At 46.4% G+C, this 16,050-nt stretch overlaps 1 protein-coding gene and 1 pseudogene across 12 annotated transcripts in view; one reads left to right on the top strand and one right to left on the bottom strand.

Moving 5' to 3' along the window:
• The window catches only part of LOC144479160 (transcriptional enhancer factor TEF-5-like), a 260,276-nt gene extending 258,845 nt beyond the window's left edge, over window positions 1-1,431 (bottom strand). For 9 of the 12 annotated variants that reach the window (XM_078197725.1, XM_078197727.1, XM_078197736.1 and 6 more), the window contains exons 1-2: window positions 864-1,361; window positions 345-528 (exon numbers count right to left, since the gene is read on the bottom strand). The gene's annotated coding sequence lies outside the window, so the exon portion shown is untranslated. Of the gene's footprint in view, window positions 1-344; window positions 529-774; window positions 835-863 lie in introns of those variants that run through there. The other 3 variants (XM_078197743.1, XM_078197742.1, XM_078197737.1) reach the window with 3 other exon arrangements.
• An 11,398-nt stretch (window positions 1,432-12,829) lies between these two features.
• Window positions 12,830-13,009, top strand: LOC144479340 (U2 spliceosomal RNA; annotated as a pseudogene).
• The last annotated feature ends 3,041 nt before the right edge of the window (window positions 13,010-16,050 follow it).

Here is a 16,050-nt window from a genome sequence, read left to right as displayed (position 1 = left end):
TGAGGGAACAATAGGAAAAAGGAAATTGAATATTTTGACATTTTTATTATTTCCTCTGAAGGGTCCCGGGCAGGAGGAAAGTTATATGCAGAATAGAGCAACCATTCTCAAATCTACCACTTACTCCCAGTCCCACAGATGACACCCACTAGTTTAAACCCGATCGTCTGCGGAATATTTCAAACGCAAACTGGTCAGATAAGGCGAAGCACTCGATGAATAATAAATGAAACGAAGGAGAGAGAAAGGAAGGGGGGCGGTGAAATGTATCATTTTAAAACAAAAATCTCAATTTACAATTGCAGCATCATCGGATCTTTAAGATTGGAAATGTTTTCACTTACCCTGGTAAAACCTTCCGGAAATTTACAATCTTGGGATCTCCTATAGTTATCCAGGTGCCCAGTCGATCGATACCTGTGTGCCTTTTGGTGCCCTCGGTTTCCCCAGGTGACAATATTCGACTTTGAAAGTGCAGCAACCAACAAGCGGTGGCCGACACACAAAAGTTCGGAAAACTTTCCGCCGCTGCGTGAGTGTGTGAGAGAAAGAGAGAGAGAGAGAGAGAAAACACAACATGGTCACTGATTAAAAAAAAACTAAATCCAACTACAAGGAGAAAAGTAACAAAACAGCCAAACAAACAGCCCGAAAACACTTCTATACATGAATCATTTTCTTTCTCTACCTCCCCCCCTCAACCTCGCTTTTTTTTTCCCCTGCGGAAGTTCGTCTTTTACAAAAATGTGAAACATGACAAAGATTTGTTCAGACCTCTCTCTCTCTCTCTCTCCCCTGCGCCGATCCGAGCGGCGCAGATTCCGCGGTGAAATTGACCCAAATGAAACTGACAAAAGACTCACCTCCGGAGAAGTTACACAAACAGCGGAGAGAGGCTTTTACCAACAAAACCCTCCCGGCGACCTGGGGAGGGAGGGTGGGGGGAAAGAGAGAAAGGCTTCCACTCAAAATTGTGGACTTGTTTCTTTTTATTTCAAAAAAAAACAAAAGTTTAAGAAACTTTGTGGTTTCGAGATTATTTTTTTCAATCCATTAAATATTTCCCGAAGTTGACAGCGATGGTGGAATTTCAAGAATGGAATCAATCTCGGAGAACACAAGAGGAGGAGCTAAGCAACTTTTTTTTTCGTGAGTGTGTTGTGTGCTAAGTTCCGCCAAAAGTTAGCCAGCCTCCTCCTCCCCCAGCCAGAGAGACCTGACACTTTGTCCCTCTGAGCGAGTTGCGCTTTCGCTGGGACTTCCGATCAGCGCATTGTTTTTGGGAAGGGTGTTAGTTTGGAGTCAGCAATCCCCTCTCTCCCTTCCCCTGCTCTACTTTCTCAGCAAGCCCTCCATTTCGCAAGGCGATCCCTGAAATTGGATCAGAGAAGTTCTGATCACTCCCACCTCTTAAAGTGACACTACCATGTTAGACCCTGACGTCAGGCTTTTTTCTTCCCCCAAAAAAAACTTTTTCCCCCCCTCTCTCTCCCAGCCAAAGAACTCCGCGGGATTGGCAGGAAGAACTGCCATAAACTCAGGAGACACAGCCTCCCAAAAAAAGCGCCATCTAAAGAGTGGGAGACCCTGACTTTGTGTGGAAACACAGCACCATGATCCTCAGTCGCAGCGAGGGAGACCTCACCTGGCTGAAGCAGGAAGGGCTCATGTCATTTTCCTCTCCAAGTGATCTGCCACAAATTATTTGCGCACAATTTCACAATGGTTAGTTAGCACTGCTGCCTCACAGTGCCAAGGACCCAGGTTTGATTCCCGGCTTGGGTCATTGTGTGGAGTCTGCATGTTCTCCCCTTAACTGCGTGGGTTTCCTCCGGGTGCTCCGGTTTCCTCCCACAGTCCGAAAGACGTGCTGGTTAGGTGCATTGCCCATGCTAAATTCTCCCTCAGTGTACCTGAACAGGCACCAGAGTGTGACGACTAGGGGATTTTCACAGTAACTTCATTGCACTGTTAATGTAAGCCTAGTTGTGACACTAAAAAAAACTTTAATTATCTCTTTCCTCCTCTCCCCCTCTCCTGCTATTCAAAGTATTCAGTCCACAACTTGTGTTTATACAACACCTCTGAATAACAATTTTTAAAATTTGTATTATAGAATGTCTTTTACGCAATGAACCATCTCATAGCGTCCCAGGGAAATGTAATCAGAGAAAATGTGACAACAAAACAGAGATATTGGGGGAGGGGGCCGGGTGGGGGAGGGGAGGTGGCTCACAGTCCAGTCGGTGAGATATATTTCAAACAGTGGTTCACAAGAATCATAGAATCTCCACAGTGCAGAAGGAGGCCATTCAACCCACCGACTCCTACCCAGGCTTACCCCGTAACCCCACATATTTACGCTGCTAACCTATATATTCTCAAGGGAGAATTTAGCTTGGCCAATACACGTAACCAGCACGTCTTTCAGACTGTGGGAGGAAACCGGAGCACCCGGAGGAAACCCACGCAGACACGGGGAGAACGTGCAGGCTCTACACACATGGTCACCCAAGGCTGGAATCGAACCTGGGTCTCTGGCGCTGTAAGACAGCAGTGCTAACCCGCTGTGAAGAGATGGGTGGAGAGACGGTGAGGTTTAGGGAAATCCTCTGCTTGGAGAAAAAGCGACTTACCTTTAGATAGCGCCTTCCACAACCTCGGTGGCTCTTTTCACTTTACAGCCAATGGAGTACGGTCACTGTTGTAAGGTAGCCAAATTATGCACAGCAAGCTCCCAGAAACTGCAATGTGATAAGGACCAAATAATGTTTTTTGGGATGTTGATTGAGGGTAAATATTGACCAGGATCCCGGGGAGAACTCCCCACTGCCCGTCTTCAAAATGGTGCATGTTCAACATTTGATTTGACAGACAGCATCTCCAACAGTGGAGCACACCCTCAGTGCTGCACCGGAGTGTCAGCCTTTCCCTTTCGTACTCCCACCTCGAAAGTGATACTTGAACTCACAACCTTCTGACTTAGAGAACTGACTCCCCAGCTGAGCCACAGAGTGGGAGATACATACATTTCGATTCAATAAAAAATCTGGATTGAGAGTCTAATGCTGATCATGAAACCATTCTCGATTCTGGTAATCTGCTGGTTTACATCTGCTCCAGACCCACAGCAATATGGTTAACTCTGAAATGGCCAAGCAAGCTGCTCAGTTGTATCAAACAGCTAAAGAGTCTCGAAGGAATGAAACCGGATGGACCATCCGACATCAACCTAAGGACTGGAAATGACAAACCCTTCCCTGTCAACCCTGCAAAGTTCTCCTTTCTAACATCTGGGTGCTTGACCCAAAATATGGAGGGCAGCAGCCTGACATAGTCATCCTCATAAAACCGTAACTTACAGGTAACGTCCCAGACATCACCATCAACATCACTGGGCAGACCCAGCAGAGGTGGTGGGCACAGTGGCAAACAATTAGGAGGGAATTACCCCGGGAGTCCTCAACATCAAATGTGGATGGACCTCATGAAGTATCATGACATCAGGTCAAACATGGGCAAGGAAACCTCCTGCTAATTACCACATACCGCATCCACACCCCCCCTACCCACACCCCTACCCCCCCAAGCTGATGAATCAGTACTCCTCCATGATGAACACCACTTGGAGGAAGCACTGAGGGTGGCAAGGCGGCAGAAGGTACTCAGGGTGGAGGGAGTTCAATTTCCATCGACAAGAGTGGCATCGGTAGCACCACCACTGACCAAGCTGTTTGTGTCTTAAAGGTCATATCTGCTGGATTGGATTTGTGGCAGATGCTGAGGGAACCAATAAGATGGATAAACATACCTGACTATACCAGGAGCATACCCACAAATGGGGTGTCAACCTGGTGAAGCTACAATACAAGGCTGCTTGCATGTCAAACTGTATAAGCAGCAAGTAATAGGCAGATCAAAGCAATTCCACAACAGCTGATCTGATCTAAGCTCTGCAGACCAGCCATATCCAGCCATGAATTGTGGTGGACAATTAAACAGCTCACTGGAGGAGGAGGCTCCACAAATATCCCCATCCTTAATGATGGAGGAGACCAGCCCATCAGTGCAAAAGATAAGGCTGAAGCATTCGCAGCAATCTTCAGCCAGATGATCCATCTCGACCTCCTCCAGTGGTCCCCAGCATCTTAGATGTCAGCCTCCAGCCAATTTGATTCACTCCACGTGATATCAAGAAACAGCTGAAGGCACTGGATGCTGCAAAGGCTCTGGGCCCTGACAATATTCTAGTAATAGTACAGAAGACTTGTGCTCCAGAACTTGCCATTATCCCTAGCCAAGCTGTTCTAGTACAGTTACAACACTGGCATCCACCCAGCAATGTGGAAAATTGCTCAGGTATGTCCTGAACACAAAAATCAGGACATATCCATCCCAATTACTGCCCCATCAGCCTACTCTCGATCATCAGTAAAGTGATGGAAGGGGCCATCAACCATGCAATCAAGTGGCAATTGCTTCGTAATAACCTGCTCACTTGTCCTCAGTTTGGGTTTCTCCAGCGTCACTCGATTCCTGACCTCATTACAGCTTTGGTTCAAGCACGGACAAAGAGCTGAATTCCAGAGATGAGGTGAGAGTGACAGCTCTTAACATCAAGGCTGCATTTGACCGAGTGTGGCATCAAGGAACCCCAGCAAAACTGGATTCAATGGGTATCAGGGGGCAAACACTCCACTGGTTGGAGTCATACCTGGCACAAAGGAAGATGGTTGTGGTTGGAGGTCAATTAATACAGGGCATCTCTGCAGGAGTTCCTCGGGGCAAGGCCCAACCATCTTCAGCTGCTTCAAGGATGACCTTCCTTCCATCATAAGGTCAGAAATGGGGATGTTCACTGATGATTGCACAATGTTCAGCACCATTCACAGCTCCTCAGATATTGAATCAGTCCATGTCCAAATGTAGAAAGACCTGGACAATATCCTGGCTTGGGCTGATAAATGACAAGTAATATTGCACCGCACAAGTGCCAGGTAATGATCACCTCCAGCAAGAGAGAATGAAACCATCTCCCCTTGACATCCAATGGCATTGCCATCGCCAAATCCCCCGCTATCAACATCCTGGTCGTTACCAGAAACTCACCAGAAACTGAAATGGACTAGCCATGTAAATATTGTGGCAACAAGAGCAGTTCAGAAGTTAGGAATCCTGCAGTGTGTAACTCACCTCCTGACTCTACAAGACCTGTCCATAATCCGCAATCCACAAGTCATCCTTCCCAGAACTCTTTTTTTATTAATTCAAGGGGAGTGGGTTTCACTCGTGAGCTCAGCGTTTATTATCCATCCGTCATTGCCCTAATTGCCCGAGAGAAGGTGGTGGTGAGCTGCCTTCTCGAACCGCTGGAGTCCCTGTGGAGTAGGTACACTCACAGCGCTGTTAAGGAGGGAGTTCCAGGCTTTTGACCCAGCTCCTTCAGGGTGTCAGGACAGGCTTATGGCCTCCTTTTATGCTGCAACGTTTTGGTGATTCCGAGTTGTAGTTACACATTCGTCATTTATTGAAGTGGTTGTTTTTATTGCTGTTAATTTTTTTTTCTATTTATCTACTTCATGTAAATAACACAACGTAATCCAGAACCAGTGCCCTATTTAGGTGATAGCATTTATTAAATTTGTCATTCCAAGACTGGAGATTTATGACAATGGAGTTATAACCAGTAATTAGTAAATGGATTAAGAATTCCTTGTAATGATCCCTGCCACTTAGCCTCATTAACGTTATCATATGGTGGCGCAGTGGTTAACATTGCTGCCTCGCAGCGCCAGGGACCAGGGTTCGATTCCTGGCTTGGGTCACTGTGTGGAGTTTGCATATTCTCCCTGTGTCTGCGTGGGTTTTTTCCGGGTGCTCCAATTTCCTCCCACGGTCCGAAAGATGTGCTGGTTAGGTGTATTGGCCATGTTAAATTCTTCCTCAGTGTACCCGAACAGGCGCCAGAATGTGGCAGCTCGGGGATTTTCACAGTAACTTCATTGCAGTGTTAATGTAAGCTTACTTGTGACTAATAAATAAACTTTACTTTAACCTAGACTGTTTGATTTCAAAGCGTACAATCCAGATCATAAGGGAAATGATGTCCATTTATGAGAGTGGCCAATGAGGTTAGATGCAGGAAAAAACATAGACCAGAATTCTCTGGTGTCGCAGCCCCACTCCCACTGCCAGCGGGAATGGTGAATTTTGGCGCTCAGCCAATTCTCTGTTCACAGCAGCAGGACTGGAGAATCCCAGCCACAGGAGCAGATAATCCCAGCTGTGCACGAGGTCGGAGAGTTCCAGCTGTAGCGTCATGATTGGAAAATGTGACAACCGATCCCCGAAACCCCATCTAAAAGCTGCTGTCTGGTTTAATACTGGCAAGTTGCAATGTCGACAGTGCCATCAGGAAGTAGAATATCAGCCACAACACACGATGATCAACCTTTCAACAGTCATAGAATGATAGAATCCCTACAGTGCAGAAAGAGGCCATTCAGCCCATCAAGCCTGCACCGACAACAATCCCACCCAGGCCCTATCCCCACGACCTTGCTATTTACTCTGCTAATCTTCCTGACACTAAGGGGCAATTTAGCATGGCCAGTTCACCCCCTAACTCGCATGCACACCTTTGCAGTGTGGGAGGAAACAGGAGCACCCAGAGAAAACCCAGACAGACACGGGGAGAATGTGCAAACTCCACACAGATAGTGACCCAAGGCCGGAATTGAACCCGGGTCCCTGGCGCTGTGAGGCAGCAGTGCTAACACAGTTGATCCAGGAAAGGAATGCATCTTTTTCAAGTGGTAGCAAAGTCACCTTGTGTAGTTTCATGTGAATATTGGAACGCCATGGAATAAGCGCTATCGATACCATTCCTCAGGATGCACGCGTGAATATCTGGTCACTGTCTGTGTGGAGTTTGCACATTCTCCTCGTGTCTGCGTGGGTTTCCTCCGGGTGCTCCGGTTTCCTCCCACAGTCCAAAGATGTGCGGGTTAGGTTGATTGGCCAGGTTAAAAATTGCCCCTTAGAGTCCTGAGATGCGTAGGTTAGCGGGATTAGCGGGTAAATATGTGGGGGTAGGGCCTGGGTGGGATTGTGGTCGGTGCAGACTCGATGGGCCGAATGGCCTCCTTCTGCACTGTAGGGTTTCTATGATTTCTATGATTTCTATGACAGCACAATTACCTGAATCAGAAAGTTGTCAGTTCAAACCCCACTCCAGAGCCTAAATATACACGTTAGGAATAAAGCAAATTACTGCGGATGCTGGAATCTGAAACCAAAAGAGAAAATGCTGGAAAATCTCAGCAGATCCGGCAGCGTCTGTAAGGAGAGAAAAGAGCTGACGTTTCGAGTCCAGATGACCCTTTGTCAAAGCTTTGCCAGACTTGCTGAGATTTTCCAGCATTTTCTCTTTTGGGTACACATTAGAATGTATTGTGGAGCTGTACTGAGAGAGTGGAGGTCAGCTACATTTCAACTCAGGGATTACACCAGGACCCTGTCTTTTGATTTGATTTGATTTATTATTGCCATATGTATTAGTATACAGTGAAAAGTATTGTTTCTTGCGAGCTATACAGACAAGGCATACCGTACGTATGGGAGAAGGAGAAAGTGCAGAATGTAGTGTTGCAATCATAGCTATGATGTAGAGAAAGATCAACTTAGTGCAAGGCAGGTCTGTTCAAAAGTCTGATGGCAGCAGGGAAGAAGCTGTTCTTGAGTCAGTTGGTAAATGTCCTCAGACTTTTGTATCTTTTTCCCAATGGAAGAAGGTGGAAGAGAGAATGTCCGGGGTGCGTGGGGTCTTTGATTATGCTGGCTGCTTTTCAGAGGCAGCGGGAAGTGTAGACAGAGTCAATGGATGGGAGGCTGGTTTGCATGATGGACTGGGTTCATTCATGACCCTTAGTAGTTTCTGTCCATTTTGGTGATTTTTTAAAATGTAGATCCCATTGATGTACCTAAAAAAAGAGCAAGAATCTGTCCAAGCCACTCCTGAAGTAGTCATATTTGACTCAAAACATTAACTCCGTCTCTCTCTCTCCATAGATGCTGCCAGACCTGCTGAGTATTTCCAGCACTTTCTGTCTTTATTTCAGGTTTCCAGTATCGACATTGTTTTATTTATATCTGTCGTAACCAGTTTTCCTTCAGAAGCGAAACCAGATGAACTGGTCGGTCATGTGCTGACATAATGTTTGTGTAATTGGTTACTGCTTCCATAACAACCGCCATTGTTAGGCAAAGTAGTTTCTTTTGCCATGCATGTTGTGCTTTGAGTTCTCTCTGAGACACATGCAAATTGCACTCATGTTTGTTTTGCGTTCTCTCCCAATCTCAAACACGATTGGCTCGGGTTTTTCGAACAAAATATACCCTCCTCTCATGGCTGCCAATAACAAAATTCAACCACAAGCACAAAAAGGGCGACACATTCTGCTGCAATGTGTCATCCCCCATCACCTTCACCAGTCATCCTTGGAGTCTCACTAAACAAGATCAATTGGTGTCAATTACAGGCCGTTTTGTACAGTACAGTAAACCAGAAACTGGGTTGGAATTGAGTCATGACATACATGGTACCATGTCATTTAACGTCCTTAAAACAATTAAACACCAACAAAGCCTTCACTTTCGTCAATTCCAAATACCAGAATGGAACCAGACAGTCCTGAGTGGTGTTATGCTTTTTAAAATAAGTTTTCCAATTGTTGCATCAAGACTTCCCGAACACACCAGTGAAATCTAGGGGGGTTGACAAAGACACAAAGATGGAAACAGGTGATCTTAAAGATGGGGTGAATTGGAGGTCAGAACCTCAATAAACAATCAAATGTGACACCAATATTGCAAATAGGCGGGTTTAGCCTCCCAATGTTTCTGGGGAGTGAGATGCAGTTGGGGGCTAGGGAATGGAATTTGGAGCCCAGAACAAAGAAACAATGCTTTCATCCCTCCCAATATTTAGCTGGAGGCAATACTTGCTCAATCAGGACTGGATGTCACATAAGCGGGCTGGTTACTTAGCAACGATGGAATGAATGGTCAAGTGAGAGGAAATAGTGAAATAGAACTGGGTGCCATCAGTGTACAAAACTAATGCTCTGTTTTCAGATAATGTTGCTGTGGATGTAGATGAGAAATAGGAGGTGACTTAGGATGGATCTTTGGGGGATGTCAGAAGTAATGGCGCAGGAGCAGGAAGAGAAGACATTGCATGCAATACTCTGGCTATGATTGGATAGATAAGAATGGAACCAGGTGAGATAGTCATCGACTACAGCAAGCCTAGTGCCCCTGTCTACATCAATCGTGGTGAAGTGGAAATGGTCAAGAGCTTCAAGTTTCTAGGTGTCCAGATCATCAACAACCTAGCCTTGTCCCTTCACGCTGACACTATAGTTAAGAAAGCCCACCAACGCCTTCACTTTCTCAGGCGGCTAAGGAAATTCGGCATGTCCGCCAAGACTCTCACCATTTTGTACAGATGCACCATAGAAAGCAATCTTTCCGGATGTATCACAGCTTGGTATGGCTCCTGCTCTGACCAAGACCGTAAGAAACTAGAAAGGGTTGTGAATGAAGCCCAGTCCATCACGCAAACCAGCCTCCCATCCATTGACACTGTCTATACTTCACGCTGCCTCGGGAAATCAGCCAGCATAATCAAGGACTCCACGTACCCTGGACATACTCTCTTCCACCTTCTTCCATCGGGAAAAAGATACAAAAGCCTGAGGTCACGTATCAACCGACTCAAGAACAGCTTCTTCACTGCTGCTGTCAGACTTTTGAATGGACTTATCATATATTAAGCTGATCTTTCTCTACGCCCTAGCTATGACTGTAACAATATATTTTACACCTTCTCCTTTCCTTCTCCCCTATGTATTCTATGAATGGTATGCTTCATTTGTACAGCGTACAAAAAACAATACTTTTCACTGTATCCCAATACATGTGACAATAATAACTCAAATCAAAGAGTACAGTCCCACCCAGCTGGACGATGATGGAGAAGCATTGGAGACCAATGGTCTGGTAAACTGTGTCAAAGGCAGCAGAAAAGGACAAGGACAGAAGGTTTATCTTTGTCATAGTCACATAGGATGTCATTTGTGATTTTGACTCGGTACTGTGGCAGGCTGATTGGAGGGATTCAAACACGGAGTTCCAGGAAAGACAGCTCAGATTCGAGAGGTGACAATCCATTCAGGGACTGTGGAGACGAACGGGAGGTTGGAGATGGGATGGCTGTTTGCAAGGACGGTGGGGTCAAGGGATTATTTTTGAGGAGAGGTGTGATGGTGCCAGATTTAAAGCAGAGAATGTTAACACCTGAAGAGAGAGAACCATTAACAATACCAGCTAACATGGAGACCAGGAAGGGAAGCTGGGTGGTCAGTGGTTTAGTTGGAATAAGATCGAAGGAGCAGGTGAGTCTCAGCGTGGTCAAGATGAGCTCAGGAAGGGCATGAGGGGAGATCAGAGACAAACAAGAGAAAGATAGAGGGCGGGATTCTCCGACTGTTCACACCAGCGGGATTCTCTGGTCTTGCTGCAGTGAACGGGGTGTGAACAGCCAGAGAGTTCTTTAACATAACAAAGCATCGCGAGGTGCCTCATGGGAGCATTATGAAAGAAAGTTTGATATTGAGTCATGTAAGGAGATATTAAAGCGGGTGGTCAAAGCTTGGTCAAACAAGTCAGTTTTAAGTATGTCTTAAAAGAGGCAAGAGGAGGAGAGAGGGTTTAGAGATGGACTTATGCAGTTTAAGGCCTTGGCAATTGAAAGCATATCAGCCAGTGATGGAGCCTTTAAAATGTGGGAATGCTCAAGAGGCCAAAATTGGAGGAGTGCGAATGGAGGATGGTAGGGCTGGAGGGGATAACACAAGTATGGGGGGATGAGGTGGTGGGGGGGATGGATTTGAAAAGAGGGATGAGAACTGAGCAACCTGGGAAGAAGGGTGTGCTTTTACTTGAAACTGTTAACCAACTCTGCTTAAGCCATGGCTGAATACTCTGCGTGGGGTCATTGCAAACCAATTCTGACTCTTCATAAACTCTTGGGAGCAATCAGAGAACAATTGCAATTGCCAGTAAATTATTGACTGCAAGTCAGGCGAACACACCATAAAATGGCTGGATTTCATTCACCTTTTAACGAGCGTTTTGCAATAAAATAGGGAAGGTTGATGCTGAATGTTGAAACTCGTTGGTGGGGTAAATCCACGTCAAGTGTGAGATAAAGATCAGCAGAACTGGGCAGGCTGGGAACAGTCCCCCAGCAAGGGTCCTGAACATAAATGAACATAGCTTAGGAAATAAAACAAGCACATAAGAAGCACCAGTTCAACTTCACATTTATGATGTTACGGAGAATTACAATCTGAGAATGGATTTGGGATTAAATAGTTGGGGCTATGAGATCTATAGAAAGAACAAGGGAAAAGGGGGGAAAGTAGCAATACTGATGAAAGATACAATTGTTGCAGTGGCAAGAAGAGATTCCAGTAAGACTGACCAGTCAGTGGAAATGATATGAGTAGACTTCAGGAATGGCAAAAGGTACAAGACACTGGTACGTGTCCCTGGGTCTCATGATAATGGTAATAGAACTGGGGATGGAGGGGAGACTGTGCATAAATGAAGAGATTTTGTAAAATTAATTCATGGGATGTGGGTGTCACTGGCTAGGCCAGCATTTATTGCCCATCCCTAATTGATCTTGAGAAGGAAATGGGAAGGTGCCTTCTTGGATCACTGCAGTCCTTGAGGTGTGGGTGGGAGGGAGCCCCACAGTGCTGTTAGGGAGGGAGTTCCAGGATTTTGACCCAGCGACGTGAAGGAACGACAATATATTTCCAAATCAGGGAACTTCCAGGTGGTGATGTTCCCCTGTGTCTGCTGCCCTTGCCCCTCTAGATGGTAGCAGTTGTGGGAAACACATAACAAAAACAGCTTGTTAGTAATGGATATTTTAATCTTCACATAGAGTAAGAAAAGTTGCACTGCTGCAGTGGTGATGAATTTTTAGAACATACACAGAACAAAGTTTCAGAACCAACAAGGAAACATACGTTCTGGATTGAGCAATAAATCAGAATGAGTTACCAATCTGATGTTCAGGGAGCACTTAATAAATGATGAGCATGATATGACAGAATGTGATATTAGGTTTGAGAGGGAAGAGAGAGAGTCACAAACCGAGGGCCAAGGAGTTGGACCCGTTCACTGGCCAGATAACTGGTGGCAACCCCACCATCACCGTCTCCAGAAATCTCGATGGGATTAAATCCCAATCAGGCATTTAGCTGCCTTCCATCAGGCCTTCAGAATGAGGGTCCTGTTCCACCAACTGCCAGCCAAGTGGAAGGCCAGCAGCTCTGCAAACCCAGCAGACCAACTGAGAGGTCCAGAACAAGGGGTGGCCTTGGAGGCTCCAGGACTAGGTAGGTTGGGTGCCCTTCTCAGGGTCAGTCGGGCAAGGGCTGGGGGTCATTGTGGAGGTCAATTTGGAGTCTTCCCGCAGGGGCCCCTTTCCGCCAATTGGGCCCTCTGTTAGGCACAGGGTGCCTGAACAGAAGGCCACGGTCTGTCCCCCCTCCCACCCCCTGCACCCCCACAACCTCTGCCCTCTAGCTGCCAAGGCATGCCTGGTGGTTTGCCAGTGTTGTATGGGCTGCCCTTTTACCAGCAGCGGCAGAATGAGGGTTTTAAATGGCTCTTAATTGGCCACTTAATTGGTCTGGTGTTCCGCAGGGATCAGTGCTGGGACCTCTGCTGTTTGTAGTATATATAAATGATTGTTTCTCAGCCTTTTGGCTAAGATCAAGTGTAGTATGGACAGGCTGCACTTGGTTGAGGTCATTAGGTTACATTTAAGCTTCATTTGAAGCAATTTTTTAAAAGCGGCATCTCGGCCTTTTGGCTAAGATGCAAATGAGATCAAGCCTTGGAGGAGGTGAGTCTGCATCTACTCCAATCAGCTTGGCTCATGTAGATCAGGCCCAAGACAGGAGTGGAGGCCCTGTCCTGTCAGCTTGGATCAGAAATGTCTCAACTTGTTGAGACTCTGAATTGGACTTGATTTGATTGAATTGGAAAAGTATAAAAAAATATATATAAATGATCTGGAGGAAAGTGTGGGTGGTCTGATCAGTAAGTTTGCGGATGACATGAAGATTGATGGAGTTGCTGATAGTGCCGGGGATTGTCAGAGGATACAACAGGATATAGATAGATAGATTGGAGACTTGGGCACAGAAATGGCAGATGGAGTTTAATCCGGACAAATGCGAGGTGATGCATTTTGGAGGATCAAATTTAGATGTGAATTATACTGTAAATAGCAGAACCCTTAGGAACATTAACATACAGTGCGATCTGGTTGTGCAGGTCCATAGTTCCCTAAAAGTGACAACACAGGTGGCCAAGGTGATTAAGAACGCATATGGCATGCTTGCCTTCATCAGCTGGGGCATTGAGTACAGGGGTTGGAAAATCATGTTGCAGCTATATAAAACCTTGGTTAGGATGCATTTGGTGTATTGCGTGCAGTTCTGGTCACCACACTACCAGAAGGGTGTGAAAGCTTTGGAAAGAGTGCAAAGAAGGTTCACCAGGATGTTGCCTGGTCTCGAGGGTGTTGACTATGAGGAGAGTTTGAACAAATTAGGATTGTTTTCACTGGAGAGACGGAGGTTGAGGGGAGACCTGATAGAGGTCTACAAAATTATGAGAGGCATAGACACGGTAGTCAAAAGCTTTTTCCAAGTGTCAATTACTTGGGGGTACAGGTTCAAGGTGAGAGGGGGAAAGTTTAAGGGAGATGTGCGGGGGAAGTTTTTCACGCAGAGAGTGGCGGGTGCCTGGAATGCGCTGCCAGAGGAGGTGGTGGAAGCAACATTTAAGAGGCATCGGGATGGGCGCATGAGTAGGGAGGGAATAGAGGGATAAGGTCTGAGTAAGGGCAGAAGGTTTTTATTTAGTTTAGTTGGGGCATCATGATCGGCACAGGCTTGAAGAGCCGAATGGTCTGTTTCTGTGCTGTAAATCTCTTTGTTCTTTGTTCACTTAAAAGCCTGAATTAACCTATTGGTGGGGTGGTCTACCTCAACCTTTCGCACTGCTACTTTAATGGGGTATGGAGGAGAGAAAGCATTCATTTCTGCCCCATGTTTTTAAATTTCAGTAAGCTATGAGAAAGAAATTGGCTGTGGTATTCTGGGCTGACCTGTTAATGGGTTACCCTGCATGCAAACAATGTGAGGAATCCAAAAGAGTATTTGGTATCATTCAAAATGCGTATATAACTCTAAGAAGCGTGGTTCCATGGCTGTGATCGTGGTCAACACATGAGGTAAGAGAGAATATCAAACTTAGAGAAATGACATGCAACAAATGCAGGAAGTAGTGGAAACACAATGTTCCGGAAGAACCATAAAGAACAAAAAAGGAACACAAAGATAATAGTAGAAGGTGTAAAAGGAAATAAAACAGAAAATGCTGGATAAACTCAGTAGGTTTGGCAGTATCTGTGGAGAGAGAAACAGAGCTAATTATTTGAATCCAAATGGCTGTTCTACAGGACTGAAGAGGACTCGAAATATAATGAATTTTCGACTTGGAGGGGAGGGGTGGAGAAGGCGGGGCAGAATAGTTCCGGGATAGGTCAAGGCTAAAGAGGAATTGACAAAGGTGTCATGGACATAAGATAAAGGGGGTGTTCATGGTGGCATTAAGGACTGAAGAAGGTGCTAACAGTAGCATATAGATAAGACAGTACAATGTGTGTCCTTTTGTTGGCTTGTCCCTGCTCTGATAGCCATGAGACATCATCAATAGATCTCTCTGTGGATCTTGTAGAATATGAGCTCCCCTATTAGTTGAGTGGAGGCTCGCCCAGAAAGGAAGGAGCAGCGGGTGGGGGGTTGGGGCGGGGGGGGGGGGGGGGGGGGGGGGCGGGTGGGAGGGGGGGGGGTTTAAAACCAGCTGGCTCCACTCAGGCCGGCAGTCAATAGACTCTGGACTGATCTGCACTCTGTAGCCGGTGAACGGCTAATATCACTGGAAATAAAAGGGTGATTGGTGACAGAAGACTGGCCTCAGTAAGATTATTACACTGGTGATGAGGAATAAAGCAAGCTTTTTTCTTCCCTCTGGACCATCTTTATTGTTGAGACAAGTAATCATTCGGTAAGAAAAATGCCACTTTTTGGTAAACTTAAAGCCTACGATGCAAGCATAGAAAACGTCAGGGCTGAGAGCAAAGAGAAGCAGCGGAGATTTATGCTATGAGGGTGCTTGGGGGCTATGAGGGTGCTTGGGGGCGGGTGGAATGGGACAAAGGGAATATAAATGAGAATAAAGTCATCTGAGAAGGGGCTAAAAAGTGCCCATTAAGTGAATGCATGAATGGTGGAACAGAGGTACAGATTGTTAAAGGACAGCCTGAGGGATGTGGCAGTTGCCCTGAAGGGGGAGAGTGGTGTGGGGGGGGGGGGGGGGGGGGGCGCGGGTGTTGGGGGGGGGGTGGTGAGGGGGTGGGGCGGGGGGGGGGGGGGGTGGGGGGGGGAGGTGGGGCGGGGGGGGAGGTTGTGGTCAAGAAGGAGAGCCGGAATGGAAAGTGGAAAAATAGATGAATAGGATGAAATAGAATGAAATAAATTAAATGGAAATGGGGCGAGGGTGGAGGAGAGAGTTGATGCTCTGCAGTTGTTGAACTCAATGTTCAGTCTGGAATGCTGTAAAGTGCCCAATCGGAAGATGAGGTGCTGTCCCTCCAGTTTGCGTTGGGGTTTGCTGGAACATTGCAAAAGGCCAAGGACGGACATGTGGACAGGAGAGCAGGGTGGTGTGTTGAAGTGACAGGAAGGTCTGGGTCCTGCTTGCGGACGGATCGAAGGTGTTCAGCAAAGCGGTCACCCAGTCTGCGTTTGGTCTCTCCGATGTAGTTAAACCACATTGGGAGCAGAGAATGCAATCGACCAGATTGAAGGAGGTGCCTGTGAAGCGCTGCTTCAC

This window comes from Mustelus asterias, chromosome 25, assembly GCF_964213995.1.
Source record: "Mustelus asterias chromosome 25, sMusAst1.hap1.1, whole genome shotgun sequence".
NCBI classification, from domain to species: Eukaryota; Metazoa; Chordata; class Chondrichthyes; order Carcharhiniformes; family Triakidae; genus Mustelus; species Mustelus asterias.
The sequence above is the reverse complement of the archived record's forward strand: the minus strand, read 5'-3'. Positions and strand labels throughout refer to the sequence as shown.